The following is a 12064-nucleotide window of genomic DNA, read 5'->3' on the forward strand; positions in this document are numbered from 1 at the left end:
CTGAAATAAATATGGACCAATCCCAACTACTTTTGCAAATCCCACCCATGTACACATCACATCTGCAATTCAGATGGTGGTGATTACAGTCTATGGTTGGCTCAAACACACTCCGGGTAAAAACTGGGTCTTAAATATTTTGGGTCTTGCTACCAAAACAAGTACACTTTTACGTATAGCAAAGCACTAGTGAAGTCCTGTGGTTGTAGTGCCGGCAGAGCTCCACTGCGCTGTGGCAGTGCTTGAGCAGGCTGTGAGCTCAGCTGAATACCTTACACAAGCTGTTGGTTAGAGCTTCACATGTGGACATTTCTGTGTGCACCTGCTTCCAACTCACCCCTCTGTTGGTCACTACCCACTGCTCAACAGCAGCCTACTACAGAGCTTTTCAACTTTTTGTGATCCCTAGGAGCTTTTCATGGATGTCTACATCTGTAAGATTTACTTATGCAAATTTCTGCATAGGATATGACCTTTTGAAAAAGGACATGTTCAGGGTCCTGTACTAGTTGGCCATAGACACCCCTGGGATCTGTAGCTCACAGCCTGAAGACTGGGGATTTAGAAGTTTTCTCGGAGATTCTATTAGAGCTTCTTAATTAAAAGACCTCTTTGGGGACCTGAATTGAACTGGAAACCATGGTGATCACTTAGGTCAATCACGCACAGAGATAATTGCATTTGGGACAGTGAGATGAAAGATGAGAATGTGTGCATGTTCAAGAGCTTTAAGAAAAAAACAAAAAACCCCATACATGTGGAAAAACAAGGAGCATGCATGTTTCGCAAAAGAGCAGTTAGAGGATTCATCGTATAAGGCTCACTATTCACTATTGAACTAGAGACTAACAGCTGTCTTACGGCATTGAAAAATGTCTTCAACTTTTATCTCTCTGAACATTTGACCAATGGATTTGACAGTCTGTCCACTTTCTCAAACCTCTGTATGCACATTTTCACTCATGTTGATAACTATACCAGGAAACCCAAAATGCTAACTAAGCAACTGTTCTTCCAATCATCCCACATGAAAGAAAGATGTTGTTACCAACCTACTATGAAAATAGAAATGTTCATCCACATACAGTAGGTCCTGTAACTTCATTATGCAAAACCTAAAGAGATGCTCAGTATCCAGGAAGCATTTTTGTTTAAGAGTTGAATTCCACTGTTATAGTTAGGAAATAGTCATTTGTGACAAGATATACAAAGTTCTGGTTTAGTTTCAGCTTAGAAATCATTCTACTCTAGCTCCAGGGCAATGAAGTCGGTTTCAAAATCAGAGCTGGTTTGGTTTCACTAGAAAGAACAGTTCTAAAATTCATTGGTTTTTTCTTACAGAAAAGGATGAGATACCACTAATCTACTTTAGTATCTTCTTCTTTTCTCTTTCCCCTTACAGGAGAAAAATCTAAATAGCTATGAGGTATGTTCTTCTTGTAAGTCTCCACCAGAAATAAGTAACCTTGCTTCACTTGTCTTTGTGAATTACAGCATTTGGATCAGGAGCTTTTACAAACTAAACACTTCAGTTGTTCAGCCCATGTGTGAAACACTTTGCATTGCTCTTGAGAAATCTTACAACCCCAATACATGGGATTAACCTGTTATAACCTCCAGCAATAAATAAGACTATTCACGTAATTCATAGGAGACTGAAGTCTGTTGATCCACAACCTATCTAAATTAGCAGTTTCTTACAAGCTGCCTCCTTTTCTAAGCTGGAAGTGAAACACCAGAGCACAGAGGTTGTAGGAATTCAGATCTTCCTCTCTCCATCACATTGATTCCTCCCCCTGCCCCCTTCCAGGTCTTCTACTTACTTTACGGGCAGTATCTATCTGCAACACCCTCCATACCCACCCCTCTTTCCCTTGCCGGCAACTATTCCATACCGAATTCACAACATGCAAAGGATAAAGCAGTAGGTGATGCTGATGTGCAAAAGCAGCAAAAATTGGATTTTTTTCTCTTCTTACTCTACAGTTAAGTAATTGCAAGACTCAGATATGCTGCCAGCTAGAGCATACTCATCCTCAGGTCCACCACCACTCCCCACCCCCCAATGTCAGCCTTTTCAGTCAGTGCCAGGGCTTTGGACCTGCAAGGAGTCTGGTGTTTTGGTCAGGTTAGTATTGCTTGTCAATTCAGTTCAGGATGACATGGCTTGTATGATAAGTTTAATTATTCCAAGTAGCCTTTTGTTGAAGCATTACCCTCAAGGCCAAAGTTTTATTCTATTTGTATTAATATCACCTGGAACATATCAGTGGAAGTTAATAACCTTTGCTCTCTACTGACTTACTCTGCAGGGTTATAATTACAGCTATATGAGATTCAAGCATGATGTAGCATGCATACAATGACATGTATTTTTCCAGCAAAGGTAGAAGCAACTCTGTGCCACAGAAGTAGTATCAAACCCCACAAATCCCAAATACAATGGATTCAAGGAATGTCTGTCTGCTCCAATACACATCAGTCACTGTTGGCTTTAATTTCCATTAGTATGTCCCTGAAATAAGGCTACAGACTTAAAATGTACTGAACCATTTTTTTTCCATTGCCTTCATTACATAGTCCCATATATACATGCAGTCAGCAGCATGATGGCAAGTGAATCACACTGACATGCACCTGCAACAGCTTCTCAGTTACCTGGGTCACAGTTCTCCCAATAAACAGGACAGACCACCATCTTGCCACAGAACGAGTCAGAAGTCAGGTTACTTGAGGTCACTTGACATTTTCAGTGACTGATCACTAGCTTTTGTTATCACAAAAATACTATATAAAGCTTCAGCGATGCTCTGCCATTGAAAATATCTACTGGTGCAGGTCTCCACACACACATAGCTTCCTGCAGCAGTGCATTTATGTGTGGGTTACTCTGTACCAAGCGTGCTATTCCTGATGCATCCTGTTTCTACTACTTGCAAAATTACTAGAATTGCCTTATTCCTGCTAGCGGTCTTCCTGACAGAAATATGTGCATGTTGAGCGTTGTTTTTCTAACTGAAGTAGACCTTTTGCCAAAAAGTTAGTCTGCTATTTTCCCTCATCTCCATTTGCTGTTGGAGAAATATTTTCCAGAGCAAAATGTTAGCCACAGAGCCCTGTGGACAAATCCTGATAAAGGCTATTCAGTGAAGCTTTCCGCTTGTAATCAACATTTGCCCATGGAAACCAAAGCCCTTTTTTTTCCCTTTCCTCTTCCAAAGGAGTTTAGCCCTGTATCATTTGGTTCTGTTTTCGAAAGTCTTTGCACAGGGGACACAGCTGTACCTTTTATACACGGATGCAGGAGAGCAGAACAAGACCTCACTTTTTGCTTTCTGTATAATTATTATGTTCAGAGGAAATCTTAATGCTGTACATTAATTTTCAAATCTGGAGTATGTTTTCAGATAACACAGAGATAATACTTCAAATCAAAGCAAGGGCATTAATAAACACAGTACCAGGGAATCCACAAAGGTTAAGTGATTTTCTACAGAGTAATTCATTCTCCTAATGAGTTTGCTGCAGACAATGCTCTCTGCAAGCAGTTATTGCATATGTATCTTTAATTTGTGTGTTTACGTAATTCATGGTAGTGCAAAATAAATTTCGATGTAAAGTGTCCTAATAGATGAAGTGAGGCTATAATATTCTTCCAAAGCTTGTTCATTACAGTATGCGCTGGCGCAGAGTCCAGAGGGAGAGGAAGCCATTAAACATTAAGCAAAACAATTGCTGCCATCCTCCAGAGGGATCGGCTTTGTAAATGCTTATGTTAACACTGTACAAAAGAGCTGAGTATTTGGGTAAAATTAGAATGATAAAGGGAGGCAAGCACCTCGTCCTCAATTTCATGAGATTTGGTTGGATAACTAACGATATTTAGATCTTTGTCCTAGAAGAAGAGAGCTCATCCTCTCCCACCCACAGACTGGGCACCACAAAGCTGAAACGCTCCCCTGTGTGTGTTTTCAATTTAACTAAAATAGATCACTGTGTGTAAACAGCCACTCTATCTGCATCATTCATATTTGATGGACTAGTCAGTACAACAGATACTTTTATCAGTCCCGTAACTGATGAGAAACTAGACACTTCAGTGTCTTGTGCTCCTCTCAGTTAACATGAGTGGCAGCAGCTGTCATTCTAGGCTCCTTAACATGTAATGTTTGATGTAGAGACAGGAAAATTGGAGATGTATTTAGTGGAATTGAGTATAACAAAAGTAACTTCCATGACCAAACCCTCCCAGAATACACAGAAAAGCTCTCGCCATGTTTGTTAACAGCAGCCCAGGCATTTGTGTTCTTGGGCTTTAGAGGCCATATGATAATAGTATTCTTATCAGGTTAAACAGTAACTTGCAGAAAAGGTAGGGCATGATCTCAAGATGCCTTTGTTCATGTTGGCAGCAAAGCACAAATGTGGTCCAGAACACCATCACCAGAGACTGTAAAGTACATACTAAGTAGATGAGCTTGTGTTTCAAATTAGGTTTTGCACATACAATTTCACACGCCTGTAAGAAACATGTAAGCAGACTTTTGTATATATTGGAAACCAAGAGGAGATATTGCCACTTTCTTCTGCTTGGAAGAGATGAGACTAGCTGGTTGACATGGGAACAAATGTAGCTTCCCAGAAAGAGTGCACAAAGGCAAGCAATCCTTCCTCTCTGAGCAGATACCTGAAGGCAGGAGCTCCTGGCCCAGCTCAGACAAGGGTGTGTTGTTGGTGACAGTGAAATACCAGAAATTCCATTTAAACATGAAACCAAACTTCTTTTCAGTGAAGGTGGTCAGCAGAGGAATGGGTTTCCTGGAGAGGTTGTGGGGCATACACCCTTGGAAATAGACAAAAACCCATCAGATCAGACACCTGCTCTGGTTGACTTTGCTTGGAGAAGGGGGTTGGACTAGGTGGTTTCCAGAGGTGCCTTCAAACCTCAGCCACGCTGTGATTCTATGAAAGGGAAGCCCACAAAGCAAGGCCACAGGCAGAAAATGATGTTGCTGGTATTTGGCAGCAGGCTTTGGAGAAACCATGTAGATATACCAAAAGAAAAGAGCTTCTTTTCCTTTCCAGTCCCTCCCACCCCAGCACACACCTTCTGTGCTAGCAGGTAGGGAGGGAGGAGAAGAGAAGGCAATCCCATGGCCAAAGCTTCAGAGCTCGGACTTGGAAAGAGCAGGTGCAAAGGAAGACCCCTCGCCTGCTTTAGGACATACTCCAGGGAAGTTCACTAGACCTCGTGCCAGCTGGCATTTTAGTGACCCACCCTGCAGACTAAGGGGTTAACATCTCCTGAGCTAAAATGCAGTTGCTTCATTTGTGGCCTCACTAGAGAGGGCAGCTGCAGACCGTTTTTTAAGCCTCTGCTCTGAAGCAAGACCCAATGGAAAGAAAACTGTAACTTCTGTCTTCTCCTCTGCGAAGAAGATGGAGAAGGTGTGTGTGAAGGTCATTTTAATATTAAGCCAAAGGTCCAAGAAGCACCAGACAAACAGTTCTGTTTTTCCAAATAAAGAGTTAGTAACTACACAGATATAAAACTTTCTCCTCTCATTTTAGCCAGGCTGGTTCTTCCTTATTCCTGAGGGAACACAGTCATTCCTCGGGCATGTTTGTATATGTGCCACTGAGAGCCAGGAACAGGAGACAAGATGTGCTCAGTCATGGGTTTAGGGCACAGGGCCTCTGCATAGAGCAGAGTTGCAGGGCGCAGGCTGGCCATGCGGAGCAGGGGATGGGTCCCTTGCAAACCCAGGCTTTGTTGCCTTCTGGAGCCAGCACTACATCCAGCTTCTGACAGCCTCTTTGGTGGGCATTGTAACGTGCCTACAGCTAAGGTGGGAAGATCACTTCGTTACTAAGAATATAGTCGGGGAAACAGTACCCTGCAAATCGCTTTAATATGGATCACACTGCCACGTATAGTTTCTGACTCTACTTGCACCCTATCTGTCAGTTCAGCTCAAGCCCACCGCTGCTGCCAAGCTCCTGCAGCTACTAACTTTTCCCTCACACGCACTGGAGAAACAGGGAGAGCAGAAGACAAGAAGGCTTTGTATGAGGCTTCCACTGAGACGCAGGGATGAGGCTCGCCTCCTGTCCCCGCAGCATTGCTTGGATCCACCGAAGGCAAGCCGTGAAGCAGAGAAAACTGCTTAGGGGGCACAAGTGGAAACTGGGTGGCTTAAAGCTACAGGGCAGGTGGGGAATGCAAGAGCAGGTTCAATTTTAGATGAAATCAGCCCAAGCTTGCGACATAATCCACGAGACATGAGCAGCAGAGAACTGCCATTGGAGACTTCCCCTTTGCTTATGAAGTGACTCACTGGCTGATGGGCACAAGGCAACATGTGTGACAAACACGCTACCAAGGTGACCTCTAGCTACAAGGACCACACCAATGGCATGCACAGAAGCAGAAAGAGGGATAAGAAGTCAAGGCTCCGGCTCCCTCCCCATCATCTCCCTGTGCAAAAGTCTGCCATAAGTAAAGGCACAGGTAGAAGGAGTTGTCCTTTCTCTGTAGCTTGTCACCTAAGATGGGGAGTACAGCTGCTTACTCATACGACCTGCTTCTTCTGCTGTGTGCTGCAGCTGTCTGCAGGAGGGGGAACATACTGCAGATCCTTACAATTTAATGCTGTTCCCAGGCTAACAAAGATTAACATTTCTTTTGGGTGCTCTGGACAAAAATAGGATGTTGCTATACCTCTCTCCTGAGTGCCTAAAGTCCTAAATATTGAGCATTCAGGGATTTTTATATATTCCTTATCTTAAACTATTGCTTAGCAACAGACTTTAACCAAGAACATGTTTGTGAAACTGCCAGGCATATTCATATCTGCTGAGTGCAAAGCAATAAACACACCTTTCCAAATTATCTCTGCTAGGATCATATATGTAGCAGATGATCAAACTGACCAGAAGGTTATCAGCTGTATCGGCTCTTAGCATTATTGCAATGCTAATAAAGTGATCTGGACCTGGGTGAATCAAAGCCTTTTCACTGCAGAATAGGTAACTTTGCATACCAAGTAGGCTGCAGACGGAGGAGCACCCAGCAGGACTTGGTGTGATGCAGTTCTGTGGCTGCTCCTCCCACGCAGAGAGGAGCGATGAACATGTTTATCTTGCAATTGTTAGGTGTTCCCCTGACACAGTGCTAGGTGTGTGCATACTAATAAAGAGCCCTGTTTTGGAAAAAAAAAAAAAACCCACCACACTATCTTAAACATGACTTTAGATACCATCTCAGTATCTATCAACCCAGTTATTCTCTCAAGCAGTTATAGGGCAAAGCTTAACACCAGTATTTTACCTCAAACTGGATTGCAGCTGAAAGTCCAAGGTTATACTTCTCAGTTACGTTACAGAGGAATCTTTTCCCTTCCAGTCTCCAGGCTGTACTTTACCACTATAAGCCACAATGTAAATGTAACACACATCTATATGATAATTGGGCCTGGAAAGACAGGTGAGCACATGGGCCCTTCTCACCTCCTTGTACCCTTGAGCCCCAGCAGCTGGTGACTGTGCCTTGCAAGGAGCATCTTGTGGAGAGCTCACAGTGGCTTTCTGCAGCTAAAGGATCCTTTCCTTTGTAGAGTTTCTTTTATGAAACAGGAAGAAGAGATGAATTTCACTTCATGTCTGGGCTCAGGGGAGAAGAACCACTTTCCTGGCTAGAGCAGGGGTGAGATGCATTGAATAAAGGGGGGGTAGCGGCTGTGAAATACCCACTTTTGGTGTGCAGGGAGGCAGGTAAGGAGGCTGCAGCCTCTGCTCTCACATGCTGTAAGAAAATATGGCTGTACGCGTGGTGTATCATAACATAGCAATACTCATATTGCTGTGCTTCTCTCCACTGCACACACCCTGTCCACTGTGCACCAGCATCACAGTGGTGCGTGCACCTTGCAAAAGGGCAGAGTTTGAGAAGCAGAGCGGCACATTGTTCAGCATACGGTTGTCCCCCTAGTTTCACAATAATTGCTGAACTATATTTTACAATGTTGTAAGAGCTTACATCGTCACTCCAAGGGCTTGGGGAGGCAGAAGGCAACCCTACATGATCCTTATCTTTGTTAGCACATAGCCTGTAACACCATCATTAACACAAAGGCCAGGCACACTGGTGCTCCAGCTGCTGCAGTGCTGGGTACTTCCAAAGACACAATAAAACTCTTAATGCCCAGTCGGAGCTACAGCAAAGGAAGACCTTCAGACTGGAGGAAATATGAAGCACTAAACATTAATGAGCAGACAGCACGTTAAAGCAGTCCCTGTGGACAGCCCTATTGTAAACGATATCATCTCAGTGCTGACTTAAAACTGAGCAGTATACCAGACTTGCAGCAGCTTTTAAGGTTTCAATCCAGGTTTTAAATGATTCATTTGAGACCCTTCATAAGCCGTAAGCACTTAGAACAGAAGCTGCAGCTGGGTCTATAGTGTCTTAAGACGTGCTCACATTAATGGCCATGCTGGCAAGAGAGAAATCGGTGCTCAGTTCTGGGATGTGATGGACACCTACATCTCACACTGAGGTCAAGAACTGTACATCCTCCAGCTTTACTCACTTTCTCACTGGTTAAAAGGGGGAGTGGAGGAACAAAGGAAAGAAAAACAGGAGAAAGAGCAGGAGCCGCTATCAGATCTCACAGATTGTACCCAATAGCCCAGAAAAGCAGATTCAGCTGAGTTTCCAAAACATAGATAATTTCCTGGTATGCTCTCAGTCTGGGAAGGCTGAGTACATCCCTGCTGGGGGCAGAGGGGAAGAAGGAGAGATGGTTCTGTGCCAGCAGGATCAACTCACTTTTGTCAGAGCTCTCTGAGCAGAAGGGGCACAGGGGATTAAACCCTTTCTGAAATTCTGACGACAAGAGGAAACACAGCTCTCCCATTACCCTCCTGCAGATAAATATTTGAAAGCAACTATAAAGAAAACTCAGCCATGCGTCCCCTGCTACCTACCAGGCAGCCACATCAGTACAATGGGAGCCATGTTCAGACAAACAGCAACACAAGGAGGTTGAATATACCAAGTTCACAGGCACCGACTTCTATCAATTTCTACTGAGAGCTACTATTTTATAGAGATACCTGTTTATTTTAAACCCATGAGAGGATGTATTTTCACTACATGGTGGGAATACCAGTATCACAGACCGTGAGGTTTGTTTTCAAAGGGGAGATGAGGGAACAGCAGAACCACCTCACCTACTCCAAGGGGATCCCCAGCGTTACACCAGCAGAAACACAACTGGTGGCAAAAAAACCCTACATATCAGATTGCAGGTTTGAGTTATTCATTAGTCTTTTCCTTCCATTCAGGGAAGGAGAGGGCAGTATAACCGCTTCTCACAGAGACTCATTAAATCAGGCACCACAGATCCATTCACAGTAAAGGTAACCTGAGAGCAAAGGCTAGCCCTTAACCTGACACAAGTCAAGAGCCGTCTTTGGTGGACAATAGCTGAAGTGTTGGTGGTAAGGCGCAAGCATGTAAGCTACTGACTTCTCCACAATGGGGCAAGTCGGGGGGGGGAGCTTCAGAACTGGGATCTTAGGACCTTTCCTAGAAAACTAAGTCAAGCCCAAGGACACTTAGCAGGAAGGACAGCAGCTTACCAGGCCGTAGGATGTCCCACCAAGCAGCAGGCAGGGAGCGTGTCCTTGGGGCTCCTCTCCCTTCTTACTGGCTCTGTAGTGGTAACACTGCTGACCAGAGTGAAGCCACAGCTAATTAACATTGCTGCAAGCAAGGAAAGGATCAGGTTGGCTACAGCATTCACACTTAATTTCCTTTCCTGGCCCAGCATTTTCAAAAGCTCTCACAAGTCTTTTATGTGCTAGAGGAGCAAAAGGTCCCCTGGGCAGACCTGCCCTATCAGCAGTTCGGTTGGCAGATCTGACATAGTGCAGTAAAGCAAGTCAAGAAACCTTTACACTTCCCAACACTAAGGAGCAGCATATAATTCGTCTGCCCAGAAGGCCATGTAGGTATAATCAGACTCTTCTACATAAACTTTGTCCCAGTCATTTAGATGGAGTACAAAGCAATCTATTACTTAGAGAGATTGACAAAAAACATGGTGTCAGGCAACTTCCATGTTATGAGTGCTCACAACACAGAAGCAGATGGCCACCTAAGCTCTCTCTTTCCTTCGGGTGCAAGTTTCTCCCAACCTCCACAGGAGCAGCGACCTTTAGAATTATTCAAATTCCAAGAAAGTCCAAAGTCTGATCCGAGATTGGATTCCCTCTGAGCTAAGCACTGTAAAGCCCCAAGGGCCTTTCTCGCAGTGTTTATGGCCTAAGCAGATAATGCCTGGGCTTGCGAACAGAGAATGGGAATGCAATTTTTCCATGGATAAGCACCAGGGCACAGAGGGGGGGGGCTGAAATACAAGGTACATTTCCTTAATACCGACGCAGAACTGCAGGCAAGCCAGGAAGCATGCAGACCCCCGCAGCAAGTCTCTTCCCTTGCCCCTTTAGGAGCACTGTGCTGCAAAAATGGCAAGTAGGGCACAGGCAGAACTGGTTGGTAGGTGCTAGACCACACTGTTTCCAGTATCTAAATGGCTCCCATGTGCTAAGTGCAGTAAACCACTCTGTTTTATCTCATATCCTTAGCTAGTTACCGATTACCAGAGCCAATGACACTACTAAAAATAATTCACAGGCTGCAAAGACATCGTTCATCCCAGGGACAGGAACATTTACCAGTCCCACCTGATACTGGGTACAAGTCTGCTCAGGGTTGCCCCAACTCTTCTGAAGTCTTCCTGTAGCAAGAAATACCAGAAGATATTACAACTTTCTGCTTTGATGTGTCTCAGTCAAAGACAGATTTATGATGCCTGATAAGAGTGGCTCTCCCAGCCCTATGTTTCTCCGTTTGTCCTTACTCTCCTTTGAGGCAGATACACCCATCTGCTCCACCCTCTTTCTGCCATGTCTTTCCATAAGGAAAAGAAATGACACACAACAACATTTGTTTTCCCTTGGGTGTAGCAGGGGGATCCACCTCCACTCCTGGCTAGGTGGAAAGCACCACACCAGCCAAGAGGAACTTCACAGGGAAGAAGACTTAGGAAAGCTGTGAGAGACAAATGAAAGGGGGCGTAAGGCATTTCTGTGATGCCATGCCTTGTTCACAGGGCTTCCCTGGGCAGGGTGGCAGCCCCTGGCCACGCTCACCTTTCTGATCCTAAGGGCAGCTCAGCACCTTCTGGATGGTGGCCCAAGGACATGGCACATGGCAGCCCCCAAGTTTCCTTTCTTTCCGTTTCATCCAGAGTAACAGACCATTTTTCACCACTGCTAAGGAAAGCGTGCCACCAGAGAAGGATGTAAACAGCTGAGACAAGAAGGGATTTCCCCTCTCAGCAGCTGGACACCTTCCTCGCATAATACATCAATACAAGTACATCGGTACGGGCACATGCATTGCTAACACCAGTCAGCAGATAAGACAGTCACACACAGGACACCAAAGCCACCATACAGATTTGACTGCCAAATTAAGAGCAGAATTTTGTACTGCCTTTCAAAAGCAGTTCAGCGTTTCCCAAGTGATTCTCAGCCACAGAACTTTGTGGAAAGCTTGTTCTGCCTGAGGAACACTGGGAACCACATGAATAAAACACCTGCAGGAGGGTCTTGCTGTTTTGTCATCAGCAAAGACCTACCCTGTCCTACAAATCTCGCTCTGTTAGTGCAAGGTTTTCCAAGACTTTGCTCAGCCTTGCATAGAGAAAAATTACATGTAACATTTTTCAATTTCAGCAAAAGCAATGGTGATTAATTTAATACCCTGTGTGTTTGTATGTTCCATTTTAGGAAGCTTATTCTACAGTTTCCCTTGTCCGTATCCCACCTTGCTTGTAGTATTAAGGCCTGGTTATTTATTTCACTGATCTAAGCAGAAACCTAAAACTTCACCCACACTGGGAACACAGCACACTATCATCTTATGAACAAGTTGTTACATATTTTTAGGACTACTTCAATAAAATTACTAAAATGGAAAAAGGTAAACTTT

This window comes from Aquila chrysaetos, chromosome 13 (genome assembly GCF_900496995.4).
Source record: "Aquila chrysaetos chrysaetos chromosome 13, bAquChr1.4, whole genome shotgun sequence".
Classification (NCBI taxonomy): Eukaryota; Metazoa; Chordata; class Aves; order Accipitriformes; family Accipitridae; genus Aquila; species Aquila chrysaetos.